The following is a 16,537-nucleotide window of genomic DNA, read 5'->3' as shown; positions in this document are numbered from 1 at the left end:
AAGTGAATTATTTATAATGATTTGTGCAGTTGAGTGGAGGTCTGAAGGGTTGCAACTAAGGCACTAGCCACATTATACTCTTCAAAACCATTTTGAAATGGAACCACTTGAAAGGATTGAAAGGATATATTTTTCAACTTTTTAAACCAACTAGGGAAGACATGCCCCCCAGACATCCACACACACACACAATATTCCAGTTAGCGAGGGGTCTCATTCAGCTTCCTGGGCCTTGGAGAGCCAGCTTGCTCCCCTCTCTGCTTCTTGTCAGGTCCTGCCCTGGACTAGGTTAGGCTGCTGCACGGTCTAGGCCCCAAAGCTTAGGCACACCCACTGGATGCACTAATAAGACCCACAACCTACCGAGGCTGCCTGAGCACTACAGGGGAGGGAGATATCAGTGTTGCCAACAAGAATATTTTTCCCCACCAGACCACATGCCCCAAATCTATTAAAATCTGACCTTGACCCATTAGACATCATATTTGATAACATTTTTGCATTATTGTGAAACAGTGTTATGAATTGCTTAATAAGATGGATAATGGAATTTAAAAATACAATCAGCCATTGGTGTGATGTATTTAAGTTTGGTACTGCAGATATAAATATGTGTGTGTGTCTTTTAGATCTGAGAGAAGTGTGGAGGTTTTGCATTCCTGGTTTTTTTTAGGTTTAAAAATGCTGTGTGTATGTGTTTGGTTGGCTGCTCTGACAACAGGATGCTGGACTAGGTGGGTCTTTGCCTGATCCAGTAGGGTCAGAGCTTGGAAAAGTTACTTCTTTGAACTACAGCTCCCATCAGGCCAATCCAGCGGCCATGCTGGCTGGGAATGATGGGAGTTGTAGTTTTAAAAAGTAACTTTTCCAAGTTCTGAGCAGGGTGTTCCTGTGATGATTATAAGATGTACTGTTTATACAAAGGATACCCATTGTGGAATCACCTTATTAAATACAAACAGAGGTTCCTCATTGGTGAGGCAGGTGCACTCTGTGCACAATCAGGCCATTTATTTCTGAGGCTTACAGGTTCTAATCATCATGTCTCCTTTGGTGGTGCTAAGGCTGCATCATACTTTGATTGGGCAGAATATTGCCTGCATGTTTTCCTTCTCAGTAAACCAATTGGCAAGAACCTCCTTGTCTTTATACCTTTAAACAAAAGCACACCAAAGGATCTGGACACTTGATTTTAAAATCCTCCTCTCTGTCACTGGCTCATTGTGTTGTGTTGGGTAAATTACTCTGGCATCCTTTCAATCAGAGGGGTAGCCAACTAGCCATGGTTTGCAGCAGAAATGAAACAATTCTCAAGTAGCACTTTAGAGACATAGGAACAGAAATGGACACAAAGAAAATATCCAAAAGTAGTTTTAAAAAAGGCTAGGTTTTGGTTAGACAGTTTCATGAAATACATAATAGATGAATTGAAGTATTTGTAAAAACCGCCTGATTCTGACCATAAAATGTTTCAAATCCACAGATTTCCCACTAACCACTAGACAAGAAAATTCACCACCAGACATACACCTAAAAACACTAGATTTTAGTGGGGGGAAAGTCATTAAATTGGCAACAATGGGGGAGATGCTGTGCAGTGCAGAAGAATACTGTCCTTCCCCCCTTGCCTTCCTCCAAATGCAAACCCTTAAATATGCCAACTCCTTCCCCCATCCATCAAGATTTGTGCTCACCTCATTCACACTTTCAACTCTTATATTTGCCATGCTTGGTATCAGCCCCCTTTGATCCATGAGACGAAGGTACTGTGGATTCTTGAGGAGCACTTTATTGATCGCATCCAGTCCCATTTGGGGCCTAATCCCTCCTGCCCCTTTTTCCTCCCCTCGACTCCTGGGCCCTGCTCAAGACAAACTTCTTAAACTTAATAGAATACAACACTGTGTTTGCAAACCCTTGGTAACTTTACCCTGCTCCTCTCTTTGGACGCCTCAACTGCATTTCTAAAAGCTCAGTTTTAATTTACTGCAATGCTAGAAATTTGGGGACTGAAGGAAAAGTTCCTGGGGGGGGCAGAATTATCATTTGGGGGGCAATGGTCTCTTGGGGCCTTCCCTAGTCCCTAAGATTGAACAAGTGTCTGAGGACTAAGGTCGTGGAAGTCAGCCAAGGCTTCTGGTGTCTCAGCACTTGGGCAAAGCCAATGAAGGCTTCTCTGGTTGCCATGTAATAGCATAAGGTGGAAGATGCAACGGAATCTAATACTCCTGGGTGATGTTATTGTCCCAATCTCCCAAGGGCTTCCAGGAATGCCTCTGGTTTGGCGTTGGCCATGGGTGCAAGCTGGCAAAATCTGCCTTCCTGAGACAAAGCATCTGCAATGTTGTTGTCTATTCCAGAAACATGGCATGCTGTAAAAGAGATGTTAGCATCCAGGCACAACATGACAAATTCCTGAACCAGGGACATGACCTTCTCAGAGCGAGATGACTGCTGGTTGACAACTCTCACCAAAGCCTGGTTATCACATAAAAATCTCACCCTCTTGTTCCTGAAATGATCTTTCCACAAAAACACAACAACTGCTATAGGGAAGAGTTCTAGATATGTGAGGTAATCCCTGCAGCGGTCCATCACTCCAGCCTGTGCTTGGAGCACTAATGGCCTTTGAAGTACATCCCAAAACTGAAGCTCCCAGAAGCATCTGATTGAACCTGCAAGTCTGTTCCCATGTCCAGGAATCCTGCCAGAAGGAGATCCCATTGGAATGTTTGAGGAAGTAGACCCAGACCAACAGGTCTTGCTTTATGGATCTTATGATGCAGATGTGGTGAGGAGGAGATGGCACCCACGTTATGACTCAGGCAAACCTAGCACAAAATGACTGGCCAGGTCTTACTACTTTACAGGCAAAGTTTAAGTGCCCTAGCAAGACCTGCAGTTTCCTGAGTTAACACTTCAGTTTACCCAACTTCTCCAGAAGGAACTTCTTGCAGGTTGGCCAACTTGTCAGGAGGCAAGCTAGAGGAGGCTGCAGAGGAGTCCATCTGAATACCAAGGTTTGTCAGCACTGTCGCTGGCCCTTCAGTCTTCTCGGGAGGCAGGGGGACTCCAGTATAGGCCACCAATCTCTGGGACTCTGAGAGCAACTCATGGCATTTGCTGGTGCCTGCTGCCCCAGCGAATAAGCAATCATCCAGGTAATGGGTCACCTGGGGACCGCCGGTTACGTGTATGAAAAGCAAGCTGGAGTGAACATGAGGTTGTTACAAAAATCCAAATTTTCACAATGGTATCATCTTTTTAAAAAGGACCACCACAGAGCCAGGTACCTAGAAGTGTATACCTAGATACCTAGACAGGGTTTCCCCTCTGCAGGGCTTTTGTAGAATTACGCTTACAGATTATGCCTTCAGCTATGCTGAATGGCAGATACAGAAAGATTCTAGTTTTTCAATGGATATGCACCTGTAATTTAGAACATGTGGAAAACATTATGCATTGAAATGTCCTTTATATGATGGTCCAAGGGGAAATTTCCTGAGACATATGTTGTCTAGCCTAACAACCGACTCTGATGATGAAATGATCGGCTATCTCTTAGAAGATGCTTACTCATATATAACATACAGAACAGCATTATATTCTGGAGTTGCAAGAAACTCTGAACAGAAAGAGCTAGTGGAACATAGCAGATCACATTTGAGAGTGTACCCAGTAAATTTCAGCTTAAATTGGGTTTTACTGTATTGTATCAAAAGTGTTGCATAATTATATTGTACTTTAATTTCATTATTGTATTATCTACTCTTGTTCTATTGTATATAATGGAGTATATTTTAATGTAGTACAATAAATTTTTTTTGATGATGATGAGTCCCCAACCTTCTTCTCCAAGCTCCTCTGTCTCCATTGTAAGCTGTAACTTTACTGCAAGGTTCCTCATCAGTTAAAGGAACCAGCTCACTCCAGCAGTCTTTTTCTCCAATGGAACATGAGTAACTCTGGTTCTATTGAGGCTTTTGCGATGGAGTCCTCTGACAGCATTATGACATCCTTGGGCTGGGGAGGCACTGGTACCACAAGCTCATCTTGTGGACATGCACTTCCCCTTCTGACGCAGTTTTTCAGCCCACCTCCTAAAGGAGGAGAATCTGACCCCAGTGGCATGACAGGTAGTGCATGAGTGTTGCGTATTCAGTCACAGGCATCTCCAAGTAGGGCAAGGAGCCAGACAGTACTGAACTAGATGAACCAATGCTCTGACTCAATACAGGCTGCTACCTATGTTCTCAAGAACTGCAGCTCCCTTAGTCCCCTGCGCTCCATCAAGCTCATAGCCAGGTTGCCTCAAAATGTAGTCTGTGTGATGGAGAGGTAGAAAGGCTTCTTTTGTCACTCCAGACGCGGTTGCCACTGCAGATTCCACACCACTGATGCAACAAAGTCATAACTTTGGGAGGGCAATGCTTGGGGGATTTGGGGTTAGGGGGAGAAGCAGAGATGGCCAATGGGGAAATGGAACTTAATTTCCTCTTGGATAGACTCTGAAGTTTTCTGGGGTTTCATTGTTTTTTCTTGGAAATCCTGGAAAATTCAGAGCCGATATTAGGAGAGCACTATGCCTACCTTGCAAAGCAAACCTAGTGATGGTGCAGGAAGGTGCTATCCATTAACCAGTGGATATCATCACTTTTTGGATCCAGTTGAAATGCAATGTCTTTTCAAAACCATGTCTGAGCAAATGCTGATGGTAATCAGCACCTGTAACGCTTGGGCTGTGCTAAGGGGAAATGGATCCTGTGGACTGGTGGAAGAATGTTCTTGCCTCTTCTTAGCTTGTGGAGGATAAAAGCTACATGCTTGGAAAGGCTGTGAGGACATAGGAGGGGTCATGTTGCCTGCTGGAGGCCTCACTCCACCCCAATGGCAGGAAATGGAGCTTTGCACACTTCAGCTCTGCATGAAATCGCTGTGGTGAGGGAAGGCAGGGAGAGAGATTAGGGAATAAATCAATCAGTCTTTGCTAAGTGGAAAAGGTCAGAGTGGAAGGGAAACATTCATGTTAAGCTTCTAATGGAGACTGTGCAAACTACACAAAGTAAAAAATAAACAGCCAAAATCCTTGCCTGAGGAATGCTGAGCCCATCTGTTGCGTTTTCAGTGAAACCAATCCTCAGAATTCCCTGTTGCTCTGCAGCTTCATCAGCAAATGGGCCAAAAATAAAGGATTGTCATGATCCATCCACTGCATACCTCGTGATGGTCTGTGCTTTGCATTTGAAAAGTTGGAGGGAGGAACCCTCATTTTCTGTAACCATCAACAAAGCATCTGTGGTTTCTGAAAATAGGGCACATCAGCTTAAAGTTTCAAATGGACTTAATTTTTTTTAAAAAAATCTTGAAAATATATTACTTTAAAAAATTCTTTTTAAAAAAGATTTTACTTTGAAAAGGACTGATGGAGAAATCCCTTCCATTTACAGTAGGGCCCCACTCATACGGCAGGTTAGGTTCCAGACCCCTGCCAAAAAGCGAAAACTGACAAAAAGCGGATCAGCTGTAGTGCGGGGATCTGGAACCTAACCCACTGATAGCGCCGGAGGAGGAGAAGATAAGCTGTAGCGCACAACAGCTGATCTTCCCCTCCGGCGAGATCAGCTGGAGAGTGGGGAGCTCCAGCCCCCCTCCAGCTGATTGCCCCACTGGCACTGTATTAGTGGAATGCCGAAAAGAGGGGCACCGAGAAGCAGGGCCCTACTGTGTATCCATGTGCAATTCTCAATTAATTTTAGGCAAGTGAAGAAGGACAATTGTTGAAGAGACTAATGTGAGGAAAGGCTGATGATACCCAGCTCTGTTTGTCTGTAACATCTGAATTGGGAGAGGCCGTGCAAGCCCTGGACCAGTGCCTAGACTCCATGGTGGGCAAGATGAGGGCCAATAAACTGAGTCTGAATCCTAGCAAGATGGAGGCGCTGTGGGTTGGTGGTTCCCAAGTTAGGATAATTGTTCAGTTGCCTGCTTTGGATGGGGCTGTACTCCCTCTGAAAGAGCTTGTCTGCAATCTGGGGATGCTCCTGGATCCATCTTTGTCGCTAGAGGTCCAGGTAACCTCAGTGGCTAGGAGCACCTGATTACTGTAATGTGCTCTATGTGGAGCTGCCCTTAAGGTTGGTCCAGAAGCTGCAATTGGTACAAAATGTGGTGGTGAGACTGTTCACTGAGGCAGGGTATCGCCAATATGTTACTCCGCTGTTTAAAGAATTGCACTGGCTGCCCATTAGTTACCAGGCCAAGTTCAAGGTTCTCGTTTTGGTGTATAAAGCCCTATGAGGCTTGGGACCAGGATACCTGATATATTGTCTTACCCATTATATACCCAGTCGATCACTATGTTCTCCAGATGAGGGCCTCTGGCATATACCATCTTGTCAGGAGGTCCATTCCGCACAATATAGGAAGTTAGGGCTATAGGAATATTCGACAGGCGCCATCTCTGTTATCTTTTCAGCACTTACCAAAGACCTTCCTCTTTCAACAAGCCTTTTAAGTAGAGACCTTATCCCAGTCTGTGTCTGTGTTGGAATTGCTTTTTAAGATGTTTTAAAGCTTTTTTAAAAATATATTTTTAATGTTTTAATGTTTTCAAAGATGTTTTGTTTTAATATATTTTAAAGATGTTTTAGAGTGGTTTTTAGTGTTTTGTTTACAGCTTTGGGCTCCTTCTGGGAGGAAAGGTGAGATATAAATTTAATAAATAAAAATAAAAATAGGTTATATATCATTCACAATTATTCTGAAATATTTTTGAGGACTTTAATATTGTGAATGAACTATTTTGGATATATCTAGATATAGGGAAGTAATTTGATTCACTTTGCATTTAAAACCAAATTTATCAAATTCACACTTTCCAAAACAATGTAAGCATCCTGTGAAATTTGCATTTATCTGAATTTTGTGATGCAGTTCTCCAACCAAACAATGTTTACAAGAATGCATATATTCAGGGGAAATGTGCATAAAAATGAATATTAGTGAAAACAATATACAGAAATGCATTATAGTAGGAGAAATTGCTTGCAAAAATTGTACATTAGTCAAAACTGCCTACAAAAATGTGTTTATTCTGATAAATTCACACTAAATTGCTGAACAATTTTCATGAGGTTTTTGTTTTAAAAAATCACAATTTGCTGCAGAAATGTGGAAGACTGAATTTAAGATCAGAAGAAATGAGAAACTGAGAGAACTGACATTGATAGATCTTTCCATGCCTTGTAATGTGATACATGCGCTGTCATTTTTCATTAGTTCATTGGTTCAGTTCATCACATTTATTTACCTGGAGTGGTAATATAAAGGCTGAAAAGTGGGTGGGGTGTGTGTGTGTGTGTGAATCTTCTACTTCCCTCTGTTGCATTTTTCTGCTTCTTGTGCTTGATTTCTATTCCCATGAACAATTCACAGGATGGCAACCACAGGAAAAGCCATTGATAACTTCTGGTCATCATCTCAGTCTATCAAATGCCTGGGGGGGGAGAAAATATGTTAATGAAGGTGCCAGGCAGACCTTACTGGGGAGTGCAAATAGGGAGCCACAAATGAAAAGGCCCTCTTGTCATCACCTTCCAAGTCTTCCTCAGAGTGGTGCCCTGAGAAGGGCCTCAGGAGAAAATACAAGGGGAGATGCATTCCAAAAGATTTGTTGTTGTTGTTATGTGCCTTCAAGTCGATCATGACTTATGGCGGCCCTATGATTCAGTGACCTCCAAGAGCATCTGTCGTGAACCTCCCTGTTCAGATCTTGTAAGTTCAGGTCTGTGGCTTCCTTTATGGAATCAATCCATCGCTTGTTTGGCCTTCTTTTTCTACTCCCTTCTGTTTTTTCCCAGCATGATTGTCTTTTCTAGTGAATCAGGTCTTCTTATTATGTGTCCAAAGTATGATAACCTCAGTTTCATTGTTTTAGCTTCTAGTGATAGTTCTGGTTTAATTTGTTCTAACACCCAATTATTTGTTGGTGTTTTTTGCAGTCCATGGTATGCACAGAGCTCTCCTCCAACACCACATTTCAAACGAGTTGATTTTTCTCTTATCTGCTTTTTTCACTGTCCAACTTTCACATCCATACATAGGGATTGGGAATACCATGGTCTGAATGATCAGTGACCTATAAAAGAGCTTTATAGGTCAAAACCAGCACTTTGAATTGGGCTCAGAAGAGTACAGGCAGCCAGTATAACTGGAAAAGAATTGATTGTTATATGATTTATTTATTTATTATTTGATTTATATCCCACCCTTTCTCCCGGCAGCAGTCCAGGGTGGTAAACAAAAGCACTAAAAACTTTAAAACATCACAAAAACAAACTTTAAAACACAGTAAAACAAAACATCTTTAAAAACGTTTCTTAAAAAAAGCTTTCAAAACATCATCTAAGATTAAAAGCATTTTGAAAAAAGGTTTAAGAACATATTAAAAAGCAATTCCAACACAGACACAGATATGATCTGTTTGCCTTGAACCCATCAACAATTGGACAATTGGACAGCCTCATTCTGCACCTAATGCAGAAGTTTCCGAGCCTTTTTCAAAGGCATCCCCACAGTAATGAGCATTTGCAACAATCCAACTTTGAGGTTACCAGAGAATATATTACTGTAGCCAGGTTACTCTGTCCAGATGGGGGGTCACAGTTGGGCCACCAGCCCGAGGTGATGGAAGGTACTCAATGCCGCTGAGGTCACCTGTGCCTCAAGAGACAGCAATGGTTCCAGGAGAACCCCCAAACTATAACCTGCTCCTTCAGAAGGAATGTGACCCCCATCTACAGCAGGCTACACACCACTCTGCTGGTCAGAGGAACCACCCACCAACAGCATTTCAATCTTGGCTGGATTACGCTTCAGTTTACTGACCTTCATCCGGTCCATTATTGCAACCAAGTACTGATCCAGTACATCCACTGCCTCACCTGCAGAAGATGAAAAGGAGAAACAGCTATATAATATCAACATACTGATGACAATGCACTCCAAAACTCCATATGACCATACTCAGCGGTTTCATATAGATGTTAAATAACATGAGCAATAGAACTCATCCCTGCAGGACCCCATACTGGAGAACCCACAGAGCCAAGCAGTGATCCCCAAGAACCACCCTCTGGAGCCATCCATCCAAATAGGAATAGAACCACCTCTATGCAGTGCCCCCAACACCCAATTCAGATAGTCACCCCTGATGGATATCACAGTCAACTGTATCAAAGGTCGCTGAGAGATCAAGGAGGATCAACAGAGTCACGCTGTCCCTATCTTTCTCCTGACAAGAGGTCATCATACATCATACATACCAAGGCAGTTTCCAAACCAAAGCCAGGCCTGGATCTAGAAAACCTGTCTCTTCCAAGACTACCTGGATCTAGTTGGCAGCCACCCTTTCAAGCCTCTTGCCCAGAAATGGGGCATTTACTACTGGTCTAAAATTATTAGGATCTTCCAGGTCCAGGAAAGTCTTCTTCAGGAGTGGTCTTACTATCACCTCCTTCAGGCAGCCTGGGACCACTCCTTCTCAGATAATAATATTTATTACCTCTGTGATACATCCAGCTGTCCCCTCCCTGCCAGATTTTGTCAGCTACAAAGGGCTGCCAAAGTTTTATAACATTATCCTGTAAAGCCATCTAACACTGGAGCTTTTGCTGGTTTAATCTTTTCAAAAGCATTTTTAATTTCTTCATCTATTATTGGGCCATCTAGATATTGTTTTTTATCTATATTCAAACTTGATAATTTTGTAAAGCATAAACACATCTCAGTTTGATCTTTGGCTGTATATAGTTCTGTATAACATTTTTGAAATTTTGTTTCCATCCATTCAATATCAAATATTTTCCCCACATGACTTTATAGCCAATATTCTGTTTCTAACCTTTTTTCTGTAGTTTAAAAGCTAATAATTTAAAGTACTGTCTATTTTCAGACCATCTATTTCTGCCCTTTTCCAAATTAGTTCTCTATTGGTTCATCCACTAATGATTTATATTTGTCCTCTAATATTTTAATTTCCAGAATCAGTTTGGATTTAATTGCATTTCTTTTCTTTTTTAGATGACTGCATTCACTGATTAGCAGCCTTCTCATAACCACTTTCATTGAATCCCATATCATTGCCTGTGACATTTCCTTGGATATATTATTTATTTATTTATTATTTGATTTATATCCCGCCCTTCCTCCCTGCACTTTATATTAAGTGTAAAATAATTAGTTAAGCTGTCTGTAAATCTGTCTACAATTTATTTTTTGGTACAACAGTGTAGGATTTAATCTCCAACTGAATGGGCTCCTACTGGGAGGAAGGGCAGGATATAAATTTAATAAATAAATAAATAAATGATTTCACCTGATCTTTAATAAATTGAAAGGTGGTATATACTGGGGCATGGTCAGACACTCCAAACATGCCTGTATAAGGTGAACTCTTTTGGCTGGCCCAGGTAACTGAGCATAAAATATAATTAATACCAGTATAAGTGTTATGTCTAGATAAAAAGGTGTAGTTAAAAATTGTGGGGCTGGCTCCTCTCCATGTATAAATTTGGCATCTAATAAAAGTTCATCTAATGAGGTCATTGGGTTTTCCTATGTCTGAGCTCCTCCACCAACCTTAGTTTTGTCCCTTATCCAATTTAAATCTCCGCCTAATATTATACCTTCTTCAGCCAATTGTGGTTACAGCCTGTTGTTTTAAATGATCCTGATTTTTATTGGATTATATATAGACTCTGTGGTTATTTTTGTGCCTTTCATGAATAGGAATTGCCTCATTGGGTCAGCCAAAATATGTAATTTGTCTAGATTTAAGGAATTTAAAACTGAGATTGTCACCCTTCTGCACTTTGATGTTCCTGGTACAACTCACCTTCATAGTTCACAATGCTTAAAAGGTGGGTAGTGTAGGGTTAAGATCTTTATGGGGATTTTTGCGGGTGTCATGTAGTAGGATGGTGACAGGGTGTTCTTTTTGAAGAGGCAGTCATATTCTTTTTCATGTAATAGGATTTCCTGAACCATTAACATTCCAGGAGCATACTGTTATACCCATGGAAATCCTAAGATTTGTTTGCTTATAATGGAAAGGTGTAAAAATTAAATGATATGTACTTACAACCTTATTACAATGGAAAGGATATCTTAAGTGGCTGAGAAATCATCATAATGTCTGCTTATGAGGTTGTTTCTGTTCAGTTATGTACCATATGAGTATTAAGATGGTATCATGTGCTGCTGAAAGATCAAGGCAAATTTCCTGAGCATTCCAGTTATTTTTGGCTAATAGCCTTATTGTAAGAGATTGGTATCATTCACTGTGGAAAGACCAATAATTAAGAAATAAAGAAGCCAAGCATTCAAGGAAAACCTCCCAGCAGTGGCCCTAATCTTATAGGTTACCTGAAAAGCCCCCCTCCCCCAGAACCCAGAACAAATCCCACCAACATTAACAATAAAACTCCAAGGCAAATCTCTTCTGCAGTGCCAACCACTAGATGACGGAAAGCCTTCTTATATGTAGGTTCATGGCATCATACCGAAATATGAATTCTTCTTCATCTAAGCTTGGGATAAAGCCTCTGGGAAGCATTCAATATTAAGCTTTCCCCATGATGGTGGGACACTGAGCGCAAAGCTGCAATAGTAAAAGAGTGGACTGGAGTGTGCATTTGCAGAGGATATTTGGCAGAGAAAGGGTTACACAGCTCCTGCACCCTTCATTTTCCTGATGGAGAGGAAAACATGGGACAGAGAATCCTGTGTGTTCCTTGTAATCAGGATTGGTTGTGTGCACTGGCGTTCAGTATTGACAATAATCAGCATTCCTGCTACTAGGAAATTGATTTTATTTATTATTGCATTTATATCCCACTTTTCCTCCAAGGAGCTCAAAGTGGCATACATGGTTCTCCTCCTCCTAATTTAATCCCCACAACAACCCTGTGAAGTAGGTTAGGCTGAGAGACAGTGACTAGCCCAAAGTCACCCAGTATGCTTCATGGCTGAAGGGGGATTTGAACCCTGGTCTCCCAGGTCTCTCACAGTAAAACGATTTTAAAAAATAAAAATATGAAGTTGTTTTGGTGAGCAAAGCAAGCTAAACCCTTTCTTCTCTCTCTCCGTGCCCCCCCTTTTCTGTAATGCAAAGCAGACTTCCCTATTCAGTCCTCAAGCTGGTGGCAAGCTACAAGCTGCTGTCTGTTAGCAGCAAATGGATGAAATGCCATATCTTGTACCACATATATGCTTTTATTGAGGCTTTGAGTTCTGATGACATGGTTTATTAACCAACTCCCTCCAAAATTTAAGAGCTCCAGCTGCAAGCAAACTCATAGAATTGTCAATGGGAACAATGCAGACAGGAAGGAGCACTTCATATATAATGTGGGCTGAGTGGCTTCTGCCCAGAACTGATTTGGCATCATAGGAGACTCTGTGGGGAGGACTGTAGCATGGTTAAATGGAATGGCACAATTGCATGGGAAGCTTCTTCATCAATACCGTGCATTTCTATGAACCACTTGTGCTGGGAAGGCAACTTTCCATGTGAAAGCATCAATTGGCATAGTGAGCCTCCTACAAATGTCTCAGCCCACACTTGGAGCTCCCCTAACATGCATTGTAAACTAATGCACAAAGCAAACCTAAGTCATCCATCATCTGCCAACTGAAATCAATAGGAATTGACGGCTGCTGGGAGTATAACATCCTTGCAGAAATGCTACCAGTCTTATCTAAACTCTCATGGCTTCTTTTAGGAACAAAGGAACAGGAAGCTGCCTTATACGAGGTCTGACTCTTGGTCCATCTGGTTCAGTATTGGTTCAGCTCACTCACTGACTAGCAGCCGCTCTCCAGGGCTTTACACAAGTGACATTCCCATCCCTAACTGAAGATGCCAGGGATGTAACCTGGGACTTTCTACATGCAAAACATGTGCTATGGCCTGTTTAGTGAGCCATGGGGCTTTTGCATTTTCCGGACGTTTTGCTCAAGCAAGGGCCTCCAAATTCACATTGAAATACTTTTTAGGTGGAATTTGGCAGCTACTGTGTGAACTACCATCCCACGTAACTCCCAGGAATTTTGCTAATCTTACAAAACCCTTCAGCTTCCCTTGAAGTTTCTTAGATGTGCTGCCCAGATAGGAACCTCTGATTTCACTAAAATTTAGTGGCAACTTTAGCTTCAGCTGACAAACAGTGAACTAAAGTCCCTGTTTACTTCAAAGAGGCTTCGAGCATAGATAACCATGGTCAATCCATACAAGTTGATTTGTGTGAGAGCATTTGGGAGAAAAGAACTTCCATGCCTTAATAAGCATGTTCTGAAGCAGATGTCCAGTGGATTTTGCAAGTGCCTAACTAGTCATTCTACCTACATTTCCTGTGCCACCTCTTAGTCTCCTTCTGGCAGATTTACCAAACTGCAGGGACGTTGTGAAAGTAGCCTGTGTACTCCAGCCATGAGCTCAAGGTTGGTTCAGGTAGCATGTGCCAATTTTTGTGTGGATCCGTTTGCTTCCCCCATTCAAAATATGCCAATTTTGTTCCATCCTCTCCTTTGCCCTTCACCTTGCTTTATTGTTTTCTCCCACACCAGATATCCTTCCATGCAATATTTAGGAAGCCTAATTCTTTCGGCTTCTGTTTCATTTTGTTTACAGAGCTTTGTTTTCACATGCAGAACTCATTGCATTTGCTCAAAACATTTGGCAGAAACACACAGCAGATGCTTGAAAACAATACTCTGTAAAGTGATTGTACAAGGAAAGCACCCAAAGGCCACAAGCTGAATTTAAACACAATGAAACTTTTGTCTCTGGTTTCAGTCAGAAGTGCATAGGTGTACTGAAATAATTCTCTAACAGAATGGGTAGGATGGACAAGAGTGTGTTTGCAATGGGGCCACGTGTTGGGGGACAAGATGGCACTCACTAAATGTAGATTGGGCCTTTTTTCTGCTTAGGATATCATTTACTTTCTAAATCCAGCTTCGACATCTGGCATTTCTTGTTCCATATACAGTAAGAGCCTTTGTTTCAGAATCTTGAGCATTACTTTACTTGCATGAAATATTAAGGCAATAGTTCGATAATTACTGCATTCCCTGGGATCCCCTTTCTTTGGAACTGGGATGTATACTGAACACTTCCAGTCTGTGGGCCATTGTTCAGTTTTCCACATTTATTGAAAAATGTTTGTCAAAATTTGGACAGATTCAGTCTCAGTAACTTGTCACAACTCTATTGGTATGCCATCTGTTCCTGGAAATTTGTTTCTTCCAAGTATTTTAAGAGCAGCTTTCACCTCGCATTCTAAAATTTCTGGTTCTTCATCATACGGTTCCTCCATGAACAAATCTGTCATCCTTGCCCCTCTTTTATAGAGTTCTTCAGTGTATTGCTTCCTTTTATTGCATCTCAGTCAGTGTGTTCCCCTGTTGATTATTCAACATCCCTACTCTTGGTTTAAATTTCCCTTTCATTTCTCTAATCTTTTGGAATAGGGCTCTTGTTCTTCCCTTTTTGTTGTCCTCTTCTATTTCTTTACAATAACTATTGTAATAGTTCTCTTTGGCCCTACATACTACTTGCTGTATTATTGCATTTAGGGTTCTGACTGTGTTCTTACCTTTGCTTTCCTGCCTTCTTTAACCATTTTAAGAGTTTCTTCAGTCATCCATTGAGGTCTTTCTCTCTTTTTAACTAGAGGTATTGTCTTTTTGCATTCTTCCCTGATAATGTCTCTGACTTCAATCCATAGTTCTTCTGGTTCTCTATCAACTAAGTTTAAAGTCTCATATCTGTTCCTTATTTGATCTTTATATTCTTCTGGGATGTTATTTAAATTTTTAATTGTTGATATGACCAGTTCATGATCTGATCCACAGTCTGCTCCTGGTCTTGTTTTCACAGAAAGTATGGAACGTCTCCATCTTTTGCTACCAATTAGATAATCAATTTGATTCCTGTATTGACCATTTGCTGATGTCCATGTGTACAGTCATCTTTTCGGTTGTTCAAAAAATGTGTTCTCAAGAAACAAATCATTGGCTTCACAGAATTCAATAAGTCTTTCTCCTGCTTCATTTCTGTCTCCTAAGCACCATTTCCCCACAATTCCTACTTCTTCCCTTTCCCTATTTTTGCATTCCAATTCCCCATGATTATCCGAACATCTTGTTTTGGTGTGTCATCTACTTCTTCCTGTACTTCTGCGTAAAATCTCTCCAATTCCTCTTCTTCTGTGTTTGCTGCTGGAGCATAGACTTGGATGATGGTTATGTTGATAGGTTTCCCATTTAATCTCATTGATGTCACTGTTTCAGACCTTGTATTATAGCTTCTAATTGCTTTTGCTGCATCACTTCTCACTATTAAAGCAACCCTGTTTCTTCTTAATTTCTCATTTCCTGCATAAAATATTTTGTAGTTGCCTGATTGGAAATGTCCCATTCCTGTCCACTTTAATTCACTCATGCCAAGTATTGTAATGTTGATACGTTCCATTTCTTGCTTGACAATTTCTATCTTTCCCTGGTTCATGCTTCTCCCTTCCATGTTCCTATTGTGTACATCATACAACTCTGGACTCTCCTTTTGCATCTGTGCACATCTGCCTCTGGGCTTCCATTCAGATAATGACATAATGATAAGTCTTATTTTCAGTACCTTTCCTAATGATCCCTAGCAAGGAATTTGCCTTTTTCACAGCTGCTGCACAGTGGCTTGACATCTGCATCCAGCTATTCATTGAGGTGCCTTGTGAAAAGCTTTTTGAAGGTCCAAATACACTATGTCAACTGGATCACCTCTGTTTATGTGTTTGTTGACACTTTTACAGGTTAGTGAGACAGGACTTACCTTGTAGATGCCATGCTTCAGCAAGGCTTGTTCTTCTATATGTTTGGTTATTTTATCTTTAATAATACTTTCTACCAATTTTCCTGGGACTATCATTAAGCTAAGTGGCCTGTAATTTCTGGGGTCCCCTCTGGATCTCTTTTTAAAGATTGGTGTTACATTGACCACTTTCCAGTGCTCAGGTATGGAGGCGGATCTGAGGGACAAGTTGCATATTCTTCTTAGAAGATCAGCAATCTCCCACTTGAGTTCTTTGAGAACTCTTGGGTGGACGCCATCTGGACCTGGCGATTGGTCAGTTTTTATTTTGTCTATTAAGCCTAGAACTTCATCCCTCATCACCACTATCTGACTCAGTTCCTCAGACTCCCTTCCTGCAAAAGTTTGTTCAGGCACAGGGATCTGCCCTATATCCTCTGCTGTGAAGACAGAGGCAAAGAATTCATTTAGCTTCTCTGCAATCTCCTTATCCTGCTTTAACACACCTTTGACTCCCTTGTCATCCACAGGTCCAACTACCTCCCTAGACGGTCTCCTGCTTTTAATGTTTTTAAAGATGTTTTTAACATTGATATGAGGCTCAAACAAATTGGCAGCCCCTTCGTTTCCAGCACAAGAAACCATTTGCCTGGAAGAGCAGAATGAGGT

This window comes from Rhineura floridana, chromosome 16 (assembly GCF_030035675.1).
Source record: "Rhineura floridana isolate rRhiFlo1 chromosome 16, rRhiFlo1.hap2, whole genome shotgun sequence".
NCBI lineage: Eukaryota > Metazoa > Chordata > Lepidosauria > Squamata > Rhineuridae > Rhineura > Rhineura floridana.
This window is presented reverse-complemented; position numbering follows the sequence as displayed.